General features: G+C 48.8%; 1 protein-coding gene across 3 annotated transcripts in view; it reads right to left on the bottom strand.

Annotated features, from left to right (window-relative positions):
* The window catches only part of GABA-B-R2 (gamma-aminobutyric acid type B receptor subunit 2), a 46,775-nt gene that overhangs the window by 13,455 nt on the left and 14,613 nt on the right, over window positions 1-18,707 (bottom strand). The gene's annotated exons all lie outside the window — the stretch shown is intronic.

Here is an 18,707-nt window from a genome sequence, read left to right as displayed (position 1 = left end):
GACGAGCGAGGCGTGGATTTACACGTCGGTCGCGGCCGCAGTGCCGAAGCCAACTTATTTCAATTACAATGCGTCGCGGTTAAATCGAAAATCCGTGTTCGCCTCGTGCAACGCGAGCAATCGCGGACAAAACGTTCCGCGATGCGACGATCCTAGCTGGAATAATTCGTCGAAAGAGACGGTGCAATTTAGATGTCAGCGAGTCGGATCGGCGTGAAAGATATTCGTTCGTCTGGTCGCGAACAAAATGCGCGCACGCTTACACACGTACATTGAACGAGAAACGAGATAAAGCGAGGAGAGTAGTCGGCAAATGTGGGAACGCGATTCCACGCTTCTACAATACGTTTTTATGCGAGCTCCGCTTCAAAGCTTCGGCGCTCGGCTCTTTTTTTCTTTCGCGCCGCCCGAGCCGCCGCACGGCGCGTGTGTGTTTTCTCTTCTTCTTTCGAACGGGAAACCTGTCTCCAGTCTCTAATCCGAAGAGGCTCGATGAAAAATCGAGCCGAGTTTCGACCGGTGAAAAGGCCGGCGACGGATTTCACAAGGCAAACGAACGGATATCAAAGAGGAGACGTTTGCGGCCGCTGTTAACTAAAAAAAATCCATTTTCACCCGCTCGTTAAGTCGATGTAGGTCGGACGATTTCCACGGGACTCGTCGTCGGCTCTTCTCTGGTAACCGCGCGAGCTACGGCAGTGCCCGCTGGCATTAGCTTCCTTTGCGAACGAACGAAAGAGTAATCTCTCCTTGTTACTGGATTTCTACGATTCCAGCGCGAACTTCCAAAGGGAGCAAAAATTCTCGAGGACGTATCTAGGTTCGTTCCGAGCCGGCGCGTGGCAGCTTTGCCGCGATCTCGACCGTACGGTAAGATTTTATCGTGCCGAGTAACATCGGGTGTCGCGCGTTCGTTAAACGATTCGCGCTACCGAGTCGGTAGATTCGAACCATATCGATGTTCGCGTCTAACAAATAGATAGACGGATCGATGGGTGAATGGTCCGACACCGACGGCGAGAGGCCGAGAGCAGGCGTATAAGTACATAGATCCGTCGATGGAATGGACAGGCGAGGAGATACGTGCGAGCGGTAGATAGATTGGAAACCAGATACCCGAAGACAAAGATCGGTGGAAAACGGAGCCACGCGACCTGACCTATAAACCTGCGTACAGTGCACGTTACGTACGTACCTACGTACATACGCTTATGTATCTATACGTAATCGGTTTGATACGGCGAATGCGAGAATCGTAAACGATGGAACGGTCGATCGTTGACGCTCCAAAAGCGAATTTCAACTGTGACGATGCAATCACCGGTTCGCTCGGAAACGCTTTAGAACGACGGCAGATCTATTGGATACCGGGGCCTTCCGTTTTCGCTACGCGTGCGCTTAGATAGTGGATCACGTATTAGGTGATACGTAGTGGCAGTGAAAATACGTGGGGATTGAAAAAGGAACGAAAACGACGGTCCAGCCAATCGGACGCGGAAGCACAGGTGCTAGCACTCGAACGGGAAGAAGCATCGACGGACGAAAGTTCGCGTGGGCAGCGATCGGTCTTGGAAGGTCGTAGGGGACGAGCAAACCTTTTTCTTCGAACGATCTTTGCAAATCGGATCGATCCACAAGGTATCCCCGTTGCTTACCTGGAGATTAACGGGTACCTGCGCGCGTACGGTGCACGTATCTCGCTACGCGGGAATCGATACGAGAGCGAGTTTGATAGTATCTCCATAAATAAACGCGTCCTGAATATTCCAGCCGGTCGGAGTCGAGCTTTTATTAGAAACTGGAAACCTTTCGCCCCGAAGGAATTTATTGGCTGGGAACATCGTCGCGACTTCGATGCTATTAATTCGGTCAGCCTACACGCGGATTCGCGCGACTCGACGCAAAAACGTGGCGTCGCGAGAAATAAGCAAACCCCAGTCTGATAAACTCGAATTAGATCGCGACTTGAAAAAAAAAAAGCGAACGATTATTCTCGTTCACCTGTATAACGACGTTGTCGTAAAATAACCGCCTCGTCGCTGGTCACGGATGACACGGGTCAACGTTTGTCAAGTAACAGGAGTGCGCGCGACGACGTATTATATTCTATTATACGGTATCCGCGTATGAACGTATCTACATAGATTATATCACGTAGATATATGTGTCTGCATGTACGCTCCCATCCCCGGGACGCGGCGCAGCGCTGTTAACTAAATGAAACGAAAGAGCACATTTACATGCGTCATACATATGCAATGTGAAATTAAGGAGCGAGCGTAGTTTTGATATGATTTCTTCGGGAAACGTTTCGGGCAGGTGGTCCCGGATCGCGACGGGACGCGGAAAAGAGAAAAACATGAAAATTCATTCGAGAACGGGTTGACGAGTCGCTTTTCAGCCATCGAATACGTTTGATCTCTCGAGGGCGTTTCCGCCGTTCGACCTCTCTGACGACGCACGCACTCGCGTGCGCGACCGCGAGGAACGGTGACGAGCAGAGATACGACGGTAACGATAAAAAGAGGGGAAAAAGGCGCGTCGCGTATAATTTCGCAAGAGTAAGCCGAAGCGCGGAAGAAGCTGCATTCGGGCTTAAACGGGTAATTAAAAAAGTTGAGGCAATTTTAAATTTAGAATGGCACGGTTCTTGTGCCCGATGGGGGACGCGAAAATTACATCCGCGGGGCCGAGATTTTATTTTTAATTGGCTGTTTCTCGCACGGCTTCCCGCACCGAGATGGAAATGCTCGGGCTCGACTCGTCGTCAAAGGGAGAAAGCGTAGCGCCGTGTCTCGTCGTTCCGGTAATCGGAAACGACTTCTCGGCCAATTTATTCCGAACTCTCGTTGATGCACTTTGCATTTGCATTTATATGGTTTATTATTTCCAGATAGATGTTATAAATTTTCGATGCTTTCATCGGAATACGTTTTATCTTTGTATCCGGTCGTGGATATACTTATGTTTATCAATACGAAGGAGGAACGAAATCGAGCGCAGTTACCTCGTTACATTTTCGTCCCTTTATCGCTTTGTCCGTGGCGTATCGAGACGGCTCAAAGACGTTCGAAAGGACTTCGAGGAGGTTCAGAAGGAAAAATTAATCGATGACGGTCGATACTTGGAGATCCGTACTGGTTAGCCGACTTAAATACGGTGCAAGCGCTGAAGGCGGTCCAGGACGTCCACAGAATCGTGCAATTATGCGTAATCAAAGAGAATGGCTGGTGTCGTAATTAACGAAGCCCCTTTGTCAACTTCCCGAGTTTAACGCCAATAATGACCCAATCCCTGCTTCTCTCCGACGCAACGATGAAGCGACATAATCGCGCGTACTCAACGTCCGATTCCTCGAATAATTCGAATCTCACGTCGCGTCGGTCTGGAATTTCACGACGCTCAATGGGAAGACACGTACGCTCGTGCTTTGTACCCGGTACCTGAACGATCACCGAAGAAATTAACGAATGCTTTGAACGAACATTCCTTGATCGCGTCGCTTCTTAAGCGATTCACGGATATCGTGTTACGCAAAGGGTTGGCGTTGCCGATGGTTGACGGTGACCATGTTTCGCTTTTGTCGAAGCGGCGCGACGGCGCGTCCAAGTCGATAGGCCTTCGCTCGATGCATAGAGCACTGGGGGCGACAGATAGAGAGAGAGAGAGAGAGAAAGAAAGATAGGGAGAGAGATAGACGGACAGTGCAGCAGCTTCCTTTGGTAATGAGGCAATTTGAAAATTTCCCGTTCCCTTTCAAAGCGATAGGACACGGTCGAGCGAGCGTGGCCCGCTTTGTACTCGCTCCACGATGCTCTTTCGATGCCCGGGTAACGCACACCGATAACCTAATCGATCGCGAGCGTTCTCTGCTGTTACAGGCGTAGGATGCTGGATGCTGCCGTGCCGCCCGGCCGCGCCGCCCCGGCCGGCGACTCCCGCTACCGCCACACGATCCTACGTATTATTCCCTAAAGTCTAAAGCGAGAACGACCGATGCTCGCTCTTGGTGGCAAAGCGGAAGCTAGGAAAGTCGACGATCGAGCAGCAATTAAAGGGAATCCAGAAAGGAAGATAAATAAAAGGAAAAGCCGAAGAGGGCGAGCCCGTAAACGATGTATCGTTGTTCCCGAGACGGAGAGCGAAATTAAATGACTCGACGCGGCGTTTTTAATTGGCGTAAATCGGGAAACTGAAAGAGCCAAGAGGAGATCGATGGAAGAGAGCGTCATCGGTTTATCTGGTTCTGGTCGGATCGCTAACGCGATAATCTTCGAAGCCGATGGCGGAAATTACGATACTCGGTTGGAGAGCGGAGAAAACAGACCGGTTAATGCATTTTTCTTGGCACTGTCTCGAACACCGGTAACGCTCTTTAACGTTTCCTGCTTCCAAGCGAAACGAGACGTCGCACAGGGGCTCGTAATTAACCCCCCGCTCGTCTTTCCCGGATCGAAAGTTGGTTCCGAGCAAACTTCGTATCTCAAACCGAAAGCCACGTGTAAATCCTCGAAATCAGTTCACGCGACACCATATGCGGACTGTTGCGATTTAAAAAAAATATCATTTTCATAGAAGAATATTCGCGGTTCGTCGAGAACGTTGGTTCAGTCTGATGATTAAACGAAGCGTTTCACAAACGAGAGAGTATTTAATGGCCAGTGGACTCGGCGCTTCCTTTCTTCCTGCCTTTCTGCTTTAATTTATGGCCGCTCTACTCGGCAAACACTGCGGCAATAATTAAATTCCTCGCGACACGTTTGCTCGACGAGGAGCTCGTTCGATAATAATCTCTTCTCTTAACTTATGACTGAATATATTCTTCCCACTCTTCGAGGACCATTTCCAGCTACTGAATTTGGAAAAACCGTCCGAGTGCTCGCCGAGGGTGTGACGCAGGTATTATTCGGCTGAGGAATTCCTGCGAGGCGACGGAGCAGGCATTGAGGCGTCACGCAGATCCGTACGCAACCGATGTACGTACGTACGATACATGTACGCGGTATTCTATTGATCGTAAGCGGTGATAATCGACAGCTCGTTCTCGCAATTACGCGGTTCGAAGTGGAGTGCATCGCGTCGCGATTATCGCTTTCACCGAGCAGCAATTAGGTACTTACGTACCTACTTGCTCGACGTACGTTGCGTTCGATTCGGAGCCAATCCCATTCGGCGCGTGACTCGCGGAAATATGAATAACACAGATCGTTTTTGACTAGGGAGATGAAAACGAGATGGAAAAAGAAAGCTCGTTTATTTGGTTATCGTTAACGGTGCGCGCTAACTCGGCGATCGTTAGTAGCCATGGCGACTCTGCCGCGAAACTTTTTTTTTTCCGCTTCGTTTAGCGATAGTTTCTGAGTCGTTCCTGTTTCGTTATTCTCTCAGTCAATTAGCGTGCCGTCGCACTTTGACGATTCCGTAAGGACGTCAATGCAGTTACTTCGGAAATTATCCGAAGCTTCGTTAAAGCGGAAAGAACGAGTCACATCTTTTTCCCTCGACGAGAAAAGGAATAAACGGTAATGAACGTTCTTTAGAAATTTTTGCGCTTCGATCGAAACTACGAGCGAACGACGAAATAACATAAAATTAACTGTTCCGCGTACCGAGAGACTCATCTTGTACGGTTAATGCGATTTAAATCTTAATCCCTTTTGTACCGAATCCACTTTTCGTGTAGCTACGTACATCCGGATCCCGCGGTTCTTAGTCATGTTTTGTTCGCCCAACTACTTGCGTCCCCGTTTCTTTGAGATCCGCGCATCCAATTAACTTCCATGCGGTTTGGGTGATTCTCTGTTTGTCTTAAATTATGATTAATAAACTCGACGTATCGTGACGATAACACAGCGACGATCCCTCGTACGAGACTCGAAGTTGAAACACGCGACGCGACGCGCGGCGCGCCGGGTCGGATTAATAGGCGTAATGTGAAGAGGCTCGAAAATGAACTCGCGGCGATGCGGGTGGTTGACTGGCGCGTTCGCGCGCTCGATAAAAGTTTCATCGAGAAAATGAAAGGGGCGCGAAATGTCGCGGACGGGACGGGGACGAAAGACGAGTAGGAGGACGGGTAGGAGTTAATTTAGGAAGTGCCGAACGGGCTGCGTCGCAAACATTATCTCGCGAGAACACTCGCGAATTGACACGGAATGGTGCGGAGGATATTGGAGGAACCTCTCGGGGTATCGTACGCGCACCTGTTTTAGTAGATCTTGATAAACGATTATGTATAATACGTATGCGTAAACTGGCGTTCGGCGAATGTAAATAAGAGAATCGGTAATCGCTCTACTGCAGTTACGCCGACTGAGAGAAGTCGATGATGATCGTGGAGAAAATCGCGCCCCCAAGACGGAAAGGAGTTGGACGGACTTTCGAAGCTAACCAAATCCGCCGCAACTACCTTCCCGACTAGGGAACGCGACGAGCTTCCGTCCAAGTCCTTTTTGGTTTAACAGCTTCTGTGCTCTCGTTAACGCGCACAGTTCACTAATTCGTTCGACGCAAAGAATCTGTATCAACCACTTCGTCCTTTATCCAGTTATTGTATTCTATTTCAACAACTAAACGAATCCCTTAAGAGTACGCGAGAGTTCTAACAGTCGTTATTTACTTGACTGCAAAAATGGCATGCGCTCAAGAGGCACGTATTAAGAACTCGTGTTCTCCCAGTTGCCTCGAGATTCCCGATTCATTTAAGAAATTTCATTTCCGCGGACGTGCCTGGGAACGGGAGTCGATTGATTCTTGCAGTTTCTAAAGAACGGCCAGTCGGGAAGTTGGAAACGAGCGAATGGTCAATCGCGGTCAAAGTTGTAGGTTACACGGGCGCTCGCCGACCGTGTAAATTGCTCGGTTCGCACGGAGCCGTGGATGAATCGAAGAGAGTAGGCGGCGGGTCCCCCGGGGTGACGAGCATTACTTCGCGCGTTATGAATATTTACGAGCGGTTTGCGACCGATTTCGTGGCTCGCGTGTGGAATTTCCCTACGCCGAAGACAAAGATGCGACGTTCTCCAACGGTATTACGGTCGTGCTAGGCTTAACTCCGGTAATCCGCATTTCTAAACTCCTAACTACGATCATGGAAGAACGAGAATAGAGAGCATTTTGTGAATTCGCGTGGAGATCAAGTATATTTCGAGGAACCGAGATTCAGTGGTTCTTTAACGGCAGCGGTAGCGGCAGGAAAAGAGAGCGAAAAGGGGGAATTCGCGTGAAAAGGTATGATGCGATGGGCCTCGGCGCGAACAATGCCGAGAGTCAAGATCGAGGGAGGTAGCCACGCGTTTCTCCAGAAAGAAATCTTCTTTGAAAGGGAGCAATTGAGCGTGCCTCTCGTTCGCCGAGATAAAGCGACCCGCGGTCGAATGGCTAATTTTTTTCAGCAACCTGCTAACCGCTAATTAGAGAAATCGATTTCCTTCGCATTTCCCGAAGTCCCCTTCGCCCCTTATCGATATCAGCTACGTCTACGGTTTATGAGACAACACCACGTTTCTCCGAGTCCTCCCAATCACGACGCTTCAACCGAGTTACGTATCTCTAAACTGGGTTAACGATAAAGGAAAAACGAGAAGAATGCGTTTTCTTTACGTTGCTCGGCCAATAGCCGAAATTAGTTTTCCGAATCGAGAAACCGGACCCAGATCCAGTTGTCTCGCGCTTCCCTCGAATTCCGTCGTGACTCGCGACCCGTTGAAACGATTCAGGGCGGAACAAACTTCGTACGCGCATTGTTTCCGTGCGCAACGTATTTCTGCAACTAGGACACGTATCTTAGGAGAGTGACTACGGTACATACTACGCGCCGTTTACTAAACTGTTGCCATTGCCGAAAATGTATGTCTATATCTACCCACCCGCTTGTCGTTTGTGCCTCGCCGGTGCCGCTGGCTTATCATTAATTCGCGCATAATACATACGTTTACAAATTCCATAAAGCACGGTTTAAACCGATACTAATTAATATAATTACATGTTGAGAAGCTATGAATTTTCGTTCTTATGATCACACGTTGTGGAATGTGAAGGTTTTTCCTTAAATTTCATCTTGCAACGAAAAATCACGGTGGAAAATGTTTCGACTCGCAGCTATCCGTGTACACGAGACGCAAGCGAGATTCGTGAGAGAAACAGTAACGCGGCGAGCATCTCGAAAATGTTGATTAGTTTACGAAAGTGGCGCACGCGATCGAATGATTCTAGCCTTGCCGCGTTTGCAGTTTCTCGTCGTAAAGGGATTGAAAGGAAGAACCGGATGGTCGAAGAGGCCACTCGGTCTTTCAACGGACTGTTTGCGCGCCTCCAGCTGAAATTTTCCCGCGTAGCTCGATTAAACTTGCTCATTTTCCTCCCTCTCATTCGCGTGGTCCCGGAGCGAGACGCGGCTGGCTTTTACGGACTCGTCCCTCTGGAACAGCCGCCGAACCTTAAATTAAGTTTGCGCGCGGCTCCTATTTGCGAGGTCATCGACGAGTCCTGGCTAAATGAAACGCGACGCGGACTCGGCGACTTCGTCGCATGTAATCACTCGGGACGTAGAAAATTCCTTTATCCCGTTGCCGGCGACTCGACGCGCGTCGCACGGTAGGCGACAAATTATTGATAAAGAGCCATCGCGTCTAAAGTCGGAATGGAAAAGCGCGAATCGTTCGGAAATGGAAGAGGTTCGCGCGATTCCTGGCGAAAATCGAGTTCCCCCCAAACGTGGAAGAGGGCGGGAGGGACGATGAAAGAAAAAGAGGAAGAAGAACGCGTTCCCTTAGGCGTACGATCAACCTACATCTGGTCGATGCGGGACGCGAGGCGGGGCGAAGGGATAAGAACGGAGGCAAAAGTAGAAGCAGAAACGGAAGCGGAGAACGGACAAGTGGGCAACCGTGGCCAGGCGAACAAGCGACGCGCAGTTACATATCGAATCCTCGGTTCGATATTCAATAGTCGATTGCCTATCGCTCATTTCCTACGGGCAAGAGTTATTGCTTTTCTATAGAGGCGGTCCTGGCTGGCAGGTAGCTGCTCAACCGATTCCGATTCCGATCCTGATCCCGTCCCCTTTTTCGTTCGAGTCCGCGGTCGGGTTTCTTCTTTCTCAATCGAGTACAAAGCGGTGGATCTCGTCTCTCCCGATCTGGATCGCGCAAATACGTCCACTGGAGGGATCGACCGGGCCACGGTTCCAGCCGATACGTTACACTGCCTTTATCGATATTTAACCAATTTCGTGCTTCTTCGGCCGGTTTAATTTCAGAACGACGCTTACAATTAGTTACGCGCGTCCTCCATTAATTCATCGTTTAATCGTCTTATATCGTGAGAGCGACTGCTCCGTGCCGCTTAAACGATAATGTAATTGCATATCGATTATATCCCGCGTGTCTCCTGACGCTTACCTTCTACCCACTTTCCTTGTTCTTCCTCCTTCCGCCGCAGGCTAGGTTCATTCGCGAACAATCGAATTACCTATCTGATAGATCGACTAACGGCGCTCTACCAAAAGTGTTCTGCGTCACTGATACTTCCTTCGTTTGTCGAGTCTATTACCCTAGTGACTACCTATTTTCCATAATCTCCAAGACATCGTTGGCGTTTAACCGACTTAAGAGACAACTTCTAGAAGGGATCGATCCCAGTCTGGTCTTGTTCGATCAACGAATTCCGTAAGACGAGAGATATAACGGATTTCGTTCGTACCACGTGAAAATTACTCGCAGGATCGATTCAGGGGTGAAACCGCTGGGCTGGGCTGGACTCGACTGGGTTAGACCGGGCTAGGCCGGGTACGCGAGTTTCGGAGACGACGAGAATGATCGGAAGAACGCGATGCAGTGTCTCTTCCTAACGAGAACCGACGCGAAGGTAATCGCAACGAAACGAGGGAGACGGGATCTAATCGCTGTCTACCGGCGTATTTCGCATAGAGTTAGTATAGACAGAGTAGGCAAGACATAGGTGCGCGTGTAAGTGGAAACATCACATCGATAGAAAGAGAGAAAAAACGAACTTGGTATTATTATTTCTTCTCTGTTTCGTCGTAAGAGAAAGATAGCACCACCAAATCCAATTTCCTTTCTCTTTTTATTCACCGGACGCCTACCTACCGGGCTTGCCTACTCTATCTATACTAACTCTATGGTATTTCGTCTCCCATCTGCAATTCCAGTGCAATTTTCGACACCTAAACATCCATGTACGCCGGGGCGAGAAGCTTTCGATGAATGATCCATCGTTAACGTTTTTCTCCGTCCTCGAAAGAAACGGACATCGTTGGTTAAACCAGTTAAACGGTACGTATGCGTCGATTTAAGTGTACACGGTGGGAGAAAGAGAAAATCTTACGTTGAAGACGCCTACTAATTGTCGCGAGAAAAGAATAAACTCTGAAGAGGATACGTTGGTCGAGGACGGACAAAGAATCGGGGTTAAGTGGGCATCAACTGTAAGCGCGACCAAGACTCTTACCGCTTCCGTGTTTTCCGAGCGCTAACAAAGAGGCATGCGACGCAAGGTTGACGGTTCGAGCAATAACTATAACGTATTAAAGAGTTTAGAAGAACGGTTTTCCGTTCCTCTCGAACAAACTTGTACCACCGTCTGCCACTCGATCGACGTTCCATCGTTTCCTTTCCACTCGAGTCTTTCTATCTCGGGCAACGGTTCTATCTCGACCATTCTCGTTGATCTTCCATGTTAATTGGAAGCAATCTCGACTTACGATGTACGAGAGCCGCGCTACAACGCCCCGTTGAGTTTCGACGAAACTCGGGGATTAAAGAAGCAAAGGAATTGAACGATCGCAGGTAGTAGGGATTTGCTGAGAACAATGGGTTCGCGTGGAAGGAAGCGCTCACGAAAGGGTCCGACGAACAATTGGACGCGAACAGGCATTCCGTAAGGACGGATTTGCATCGCAAATGCACCATTAGTTTACCGTTAACGCGTTTCATTAGTTTTCCCGTGCCACGTTTACGCTTCCCTCCTCTCGCGTCGACTTCTCGCATACAGACGGGAGGACGTAACCGCGAGCGGAAGAACCTTCGAACCGACGTTCGTTTCTGCAATTTATTCCGTGACGATCGATGCACCGTGACTGATAAATCGCACGGGTATCGGAAGAGAGCGTGTCACATCTGATGTCGCGCGGAAATCTTGATTCGCAAGACCGCGCTGCAAGAAGATCCGTGCAAAAAAAGAACGCAGGAGACCGAGCGACACCGAGATTGCCTTCGTTCTTGCAGCGAAGAGAGGACGAATACCAGTTATTAATCGACTCCGAGATTGGTTCGCGTCGGAAGCGAGAGGGTGGAGACGCGAACGTGCCGTGGTTAGCCAAGTTTGCGGTTTAATCAATGGCTATTTTTACGTCGTGTCGCGTCCCGTCGCGTCGAGGCAAGAACCAGCGAGCGCTGCTAACGGAAGCAGCGATTCCTCGAGCGGAACAGGAACAACGCGTCGAAACGACGTACTCGCGTCGTCGTTGGTAACGTTCGCTCCTGGACCGTTACATTTCCCAGCGGGGAGACTGAACGAGAAAACACAGATCGAGAAACGATGTTCTCGTTTCTCTTTACCCGCTGCTCGCTTCGTTTTCCATTCGCGGGAGGTAACGTTCGTCCAGGCTTTGGAAGGATAATTAACGTTAATTAGCACGAGACACGGGTTTTTTAAGCTCGTCGAGCTTAAGCAGAATGACGCGCGAATATTTCACTCGTAACTCTCTCGAACGGTCGGGTAATTATCGAGCAAATAACCGACGTGCTCTTTCTTTCGAGGTCTCGCGCGGTGACACCGACGATAATCGTTGAAAAACTGAGCCTCGAGATCGGAGGAATTTGCCGCGGCGCCGACGACGTCGATGTCGACAGTCGCTCGAAAGGCGAAACGAAAACAGGAGAAAAAACAAGGAATACACGTCCGAGTGGAAGTTTCGAGAGCCGCCGACCGAGGCTTGCCAAGAAAATAAGCTGAAAAGTTTCGAGCGCTCGTCTAAAAACTGAAAGGCTACGAGTTTCTTCGATTCGCAGTCCAGTAGGTCGATCGAGAGCCGCGGGAAATTTACGTTTTACGATTCTCGGCCGGCCGTTCTCGTTTTTTCCCACCGTTGCGTCCTTGCCCGGGGCAAAATTTACCGAGGAAAAACGTCGTCGTTCCCGGTACCGGGAACGATAAACGTTTCCGTCGTACGTTACGTAGATAAATTAGAAACGATTGAAAACTCTTCAACGTACGCTTGGCGACGATCGCCTGCGCGTCACACGATTGAACGGGGAACAAAGCGGACGCGCATAGACGCGAACCATGGCATCGTTTCGTGCCGAATCCATCCCGAATACGCGTACCACGTATATGTATGTATAATACGTATCCCGAAGCGATCTCGATTGGCGACGCGGAAGCGAATGTTATCTCTCTCCGAGTCCCCAGGACGTAATTACAACTACCGAGAGGTAACCGCGCGTATCCGGTTATCCGGATCCTGAAACTTGCCAACAAGTTTGCCTATCGAGTCGCTCGTTCTTCTTTCCGTTTCTTTCCCTCCAAGGGCCTTCCGAGCGGAGTGCCTACGTCACGGCCAAGTTAAAGTCAAACTCGGAATTTGCTCTCGGTTTCCTGTCTCGCGAACGAGATTCGTTCGGTTAACTTTTCTGCCCGATGACTTTTGCTTCGTCCGATCGACGGGCGCTGCATTTTAGGATCGGAAGAGGAATCGGAAACGAAATTGGAATTAAAATCTGTACGACGTTCCGTACTATGAAAACGGTACGCGTGACGCGTGGCGGCGGACGAGCGTTCTTTATAGTGCAGAGTTTCTATCCAATTTCTGTCTATTCGGCGGTATCGGGACTGTGTAGCCAACGTCGACGTAATTGAATTTGCTCGTTAATTAAAATGTCCACAATTACGAGGCGCAAGGTTTGAAATCTGGTTTCCGACAGAAAGCCCGGATTTGTATTATCTAACGAGCTATGGAATAATTAGAATGCCGTGAATCCGGGTGCAAAGTTAACATTGCAAATGTGGAGAAATCGCGCCGCGGAAATTGGGTCGCGTTTCGAACGTTTGCAAATATTCGAAACCGCGAATAAAGGTGGCGGGGGTGAAAAAACGTGGGAAAATTGGTTTATTCTAGGGAACGCTGGCTGCTCGGTCTTCATGCAAATTAGGCATCACCACCGCGAGGCGCGAGACGATTTCTCGGAAAACGGGGAGCGAAAAGCGAATGCAACCGGGCCTGAGGCGAGAGGGAGATGAACGAGGGCGGGGTTCGTTTGGTAGGTTTCAAATCCAGATCAGACACCGGATGGAAAAGACGAGAAAGGCGGGAAAGAGAGGGTCGGAGGACTAGACTAGACGGACGAGTGGAGTTAAAGCGGCACATAACAGCGAAGAGTTGAAGTGGATGAGAGCTTCGAAAGGACCGAACCTCTCGACGGGGTTGAACTTTCAAATTCCATCGCAAACATCTCACTCCAGACTGGGTGGTGAGCGGGACCGAGAACCGAAAGCGGAACCGAGAATCGAGCCGCGGGAATGGGACGATCGTTATAGACACGGTCTGCCGAGGTTAGCGATGGGCACGCTCGCTCTTGCAAATTTTCAAACAAACGTGCAGCGATTAGACTCTCCATACGTTGTCGTTGCGTCGTCTCATTGAAACGATCAACGGTGTCTTCTGTCTGATTCCGATCTCGATTAGGTGAGTCGCAGGCGTATCGTCTTCGTTGATCTGTACTATGAGAACGCGATCTCTGCATGGGGTTTTGTTCGTTTGCCGGAGGACTCTCGACAGTTTCAAGCTTTCTAGAGATTTCGTGTTGTTTAGGTCAAAGAGAATCGCGTTTGTAACGAGCGACGTATTTGGACCGTCGCTAGTTACGGGATCCGAACGAACCGAACCACCCTTCTGCTCTCCCTCTCGCTCTGTCTCTCTCCTTGGTTCGTCTCTTCGCTGAAGTGTTATTTGCTCGAATCTTAACGGCTACTAGCACAGCTTTCAAAAGTTACAGCTTTTTGACCTCGGCTCGGGCGTATAAACGATCCCCGAGGGATTGTCGATTATCGTCTTTTTCGGAGTAACGGGACGAAAAGGGTTTTGTGGTACGCTCACTTATCAAAAACGTTTCGTTTCGTTTCGTCGAGGTCGAAGACGGGCCGAAGGTAAAGCCACAACCAGGAAAACGGATGTTCGAGACTCCTCGAAGGAGTGGAGACCGAAAGATAGAGATTTTCTCGGAGTCTTCGAAAAAATTGCATTAGCTCGACGTAACGAGCGCAATTGCCCGTCGAGTACCTCGAGTATTTGTTTTTCTTCGAATCGCGGTATAATCTCGCTAGCTCGAGATACGATCAATTTTCTCGACGAGCGAGATAATTATTACTTAGTAGAGTTCGCCTATCGAACGATTGCTCCGATCGATCCTTCAGACTTAATTAAATAAGTACGCGAGTACAATCGTCGTCGAGTCTACGCTGGAAGCTCGATTACAAAAACCGGTTCAGAGCTTACGAAAGGGATCTGAGAAATTGGAAGTCGAGCGGAATTAGCATATACATCGATTTTTATCTCGACGTTCGTCGAATTTCAAGAACGTGGAGAAAAGATTAGAACGAGGGAACCTTTTCTCGAGGGGGCCGACGAAAAGTTTTCGGTGGATGATCGAACGTGCAGGTAGTCGGTCGGGACAAAGACTGTGGAACGTAAAAACGCGAGAGGCGGAACGATGAAACGGCCGATAGCTCTCGTAGGTAAACGCGAAACACGCAAATTAGCTCGGAGCCCGGGGGTACAGTAGAAAAATTGTTGGCAACGAATCAACGTACGGACGATAAAATTGAGATAGACGCTCGGCGCTTATATTTAGTTAGCGGTGACAAATAGTAATTGGTTAATCGCGAGAAGAGGTAGTTGAATTCGCGCGAATAAATATTCAAGTGCCCGCGGCGAGGGAGTGATCGAATAATTCATAATTAATTGTATTCGATTCGTAATCGCTGAATAACGAGTCGTGCATCGAAAACGTAAACGAACCTAACTGGGGTGATATCGTTCTTCGATAACTCTGGTTTATCGGTTCATCGTTGACTAATTCGGTTGAAGCGGCATCGAACGATGATCGTAACGCACGTTTAATGGGCAATATTTATTCGAGCGACGTCGAGTTCGATTTTGCTGCGGGTCCCGAGCAGGAGGAGTCGGTGACGAAGAGGTGACGGGGCAAGAAATCCCTGTTCGATCGTTCGATCAAACTGTCTGGAAATGACGGGAATCTTTCGTTGAGAAACCGTATCGTGGACGACTTTCGAACGAAAACTTATTGTCTAAACGTCTAGTCGAGACGTCGGTCGTGTCGCGAGACGTATCGATATCGGGAAACTTCGTACGGACTGCGAGTCGATTTTCGCCCGTGTAGAATCTCCTCGCGCTCTATACGTTTCCTCTTATTCGTTGGTTTGACGCGATAACGAAAAGCTTTTCCCCGGAGGATCGCGGCAAACGACGTACAGAGAAAGAACGAGATAATTAAAAATATGTAAAACCTATCGGTTTCCCATCTCCCAGTCCTGCGACGCGTCGTGTCTCCGTTCGAATTCCGATATCGAACACGCGCTTTTTAAATACGTAAATCGACGGTTCTCTTTTGCGAGCTAAAAACGTTTCCCTTGGCTGGTTTCGAAACGGATTGAGCCGATCTTTAAACACGGGAGAAAAGTAGTTTCGCCTCTGGCGACGGGCGCGCATTCAATTTGTTGGAGCAATGCAACGCGGCGACGCAGCGGCACGGCGAGGTGTCGAAGTGTCGAGGAAGTCGGCCAATTTATTCCCGTTGAACGGCTGTCCGCGACTGTTGAGAATTTTCCTAACAAATTTCGATGTTCGCGAATTAGCAGTGGCAGCGTTACCGACGACCCAGCAACGCGCAGCTGGGGCTGTTAGTTTTTGCGGTGGAGAGACAATTATATTAGCGAGTTTACTCGGTGGATCGATACTGCACAGCCACTGAGTCAAGGTGAACTTCCTCTCTCCCCTGTTCTCTCTGTCTCCCTTCGATCCCTCCCCTGACCGACCCATCCTTCCTTCCATTCCTCTCTCTTCTTTCTCTCTCCATGTGTCCATCTCTGCCTTCTCCGATCGTGTTCGACCCGTGCCCGTTCTCTCTCCGCCGTCTTATTAAACTTCGACACGTGTTTCCATTTCGATCGCTAGACCCGCGAATCAAAGACTAACGAGGAAACGGCAGAACTAAAAACATACGTATCGATTGTACATTGGATTCGGCTGGTGCCGAATTACTATCATCGATCGGAGATCACGTATCCGCGAATCAATCCGCGCATCCTCGTATCCCTTTTCTCTCGCATCGTCGTACGTTCGTTATACCAGCGCATTTAGTATTTCAGAAATCCTGTTCGAAATGTTGCTGGAACGATATCCGATATCGCGTCTCGATAACGTAATCGAGTAATTAGCCAAGATTTATACCATCTATAGTTAAACGGATATTAATTTGGTAATGTAAATTTGTTAGCGGGTGCTCGACCGAAAACTCGCTAAGCGAGCTCACCGCTGAATTAAACCAAAGTTTGTGCGTTAAATCTCCGCGTTTCCCTTCGCTCACGGACATACATAATATCGCGATATTTACCCGTTTGCAAAATATCGTGTCGTTCCCGTTTCAACGTCGAAATTGTTTAAATTCGCTCAAACGCTTTTTCTACCGCGACTGTCGCCGTTCGCCTCGAGTTTCTCCGAATTAATGGTGCGAGGAGATAACCAACTTCCGAATAGTCGCCTACCGGGCATTTTTCAGCGTGCCGCCTGCGCTAAACTACACTTTGCTGCACTCGGCGTACCCGCGGATCCGTTAATTTCGTTTCGGTCGAGTGTTTTACGACATTAAGTTAAACAAACGGTGTCGATTCTCTCGACGAATCCAGCGAAATTGGTTTAAAGGGCACGCGTTGCGCGAAGAATATATCGCTGAAGCCTCAGCGAACTCGTCGCGCTAGTCGTTTATCTCTGCTACTGCTCTTCCGCTCGAAGGCTGATTCGGAGTTTACGTTTACCCGCATCCCGTCTAGGCACGCGACGCTTTACTACCTACGTTCATATGTATTTTTATCTCTATCTCGCCCCATGTCGTTCACCTTGTTTTCTTTAATTCTGTTTGAATTACGTGCTACTCCGTACGCCCGTTGATAAGACAATAAATGAATGTGCCATGCCGAGAGTTTACTCTCAAACATAGTTCGTACTTACGTTAGGTACGGATAGATCCTTCGAAGAATAGCAATTAGAAAATTGAGAGAAGACGAGCAAAGTTTACACACCGCCGTCGCCTTTTCCGTAACTAACGTTCGGAACGATGACATTTCGGTTATATATATATGTAGGTGTACGTAGTATGCACATACCGACTCTTTACCGCCGAGACAGTTTGCGATTCGTTCGATTTATTGACACTGCTAACGAATCGATACTCGAACAATTGCGACTAAACCGACGCGACGACGGGATGAAAGCCGAGAGTTTACGTTTGCCAAGATACGGCCATTAGTACATATTAGTAGGTATTATATCGAAAGCATTCGGGATTCGGATACGCGTAGCCTGGCAAACTGTTTCTTTACAGTGCTCGTCGATGACGGATTGCTCCAACAGATTCGACGCGTTCGAACCGTACGAAGACCGATGACGCGGTGTAGACAAGTACTTACGTCGGAGTCTCCGCACGCGCTTCGCCCTTCGGTTATTACAAAAATACAGGCAGGAATTCTGGGAGACCCACTGACCCACATCCTTAAACGAGCGGCCCGCGACGTCCGTCTGGACGCGTCGCGTCCTCGCATCGAACCAAGTATCAAATTTGAAATATCGATTGGCGAGATCACGCTCCCGGGACGTCGACGAAATATTAAAGAACGGAAGCCGGGCAAACGTGTTCCATACGGCTTTTCGCGAGTTCGAAACTAACGATAACGGATAAGCTATTAAAAGTCCAGATCGGTTGCCAGCCTGTAGCCAGCGTTTTCGTTCATCGAACAATGAAGCGTGCAACGAAATGAAACGGAACGAAACTGTGTGATGCGGAGGACGATGAAAACACATGACACGATAATAAATATCGAGAATATTTTCCGCGCGTAACATGTAAACGAGATGCGGCGATAGAGGATGCCGAATTAATTTCATGGCAAACGTACGTGTAATAGGTTTTAGCGAACCGTGTCGAACTCGATGAATATGCACGAGAAAAAATAAATGAAACGTGTAAGATCGCATCTCGATTCGACGGTCAATTCGTACGCATTGTTGGAATCGACTTTTCGTACGAATAACATTCGAGGAGAAATTACTAAAGAGTGACGCACGAAGAAGTCTACCATTTTTAACACCCTTCAGAATACATTGCCACCGAAGTGAGAAATAGAAAGCAAAACACTTGTCGATGCTGAACCGACCGTATAATCGATTCGTTAAAGAGTAATTGACGACGAACGAAATAATTAATCGATTACTTCTGAAGTATACGATATAGAAGAAAATGCAGGTAATAGCAATACCTACGACTGTGTTTTAAACCTCGTTGGGTCCGATTCGTTGTCCCAACGATTAAACAGCCACCCTTTAGTAGTATCTCCTCGGTGGAGCAACGAACGAAGAAGCGTAGCGTAAGTATTTGGAATTTGCATTCAAATTT

This window comes from Ceratina calcarata, unplaced genomic scaffold (genome assembly GCF_001652005.2).
Source record: "Ceratina calcarata isolate Rehan_Ccalc_2016 unplaced genomic scaffold, ASM165200v1 scaffold1, whole genome shotgun sequence".
In the NCBI taxonomy this organism is placed as follows: domain Eukaryota; kingdom Metazoa; phylum Arthropoda; class Insecta; order Hymenoptera; family Apidae; genus Ceratina; species Ceratina calcarata.
Note: the sequence above shows the minus strand (reverse complement) of the source record. Positions and strands in the feature narration are given on the sequence as shown.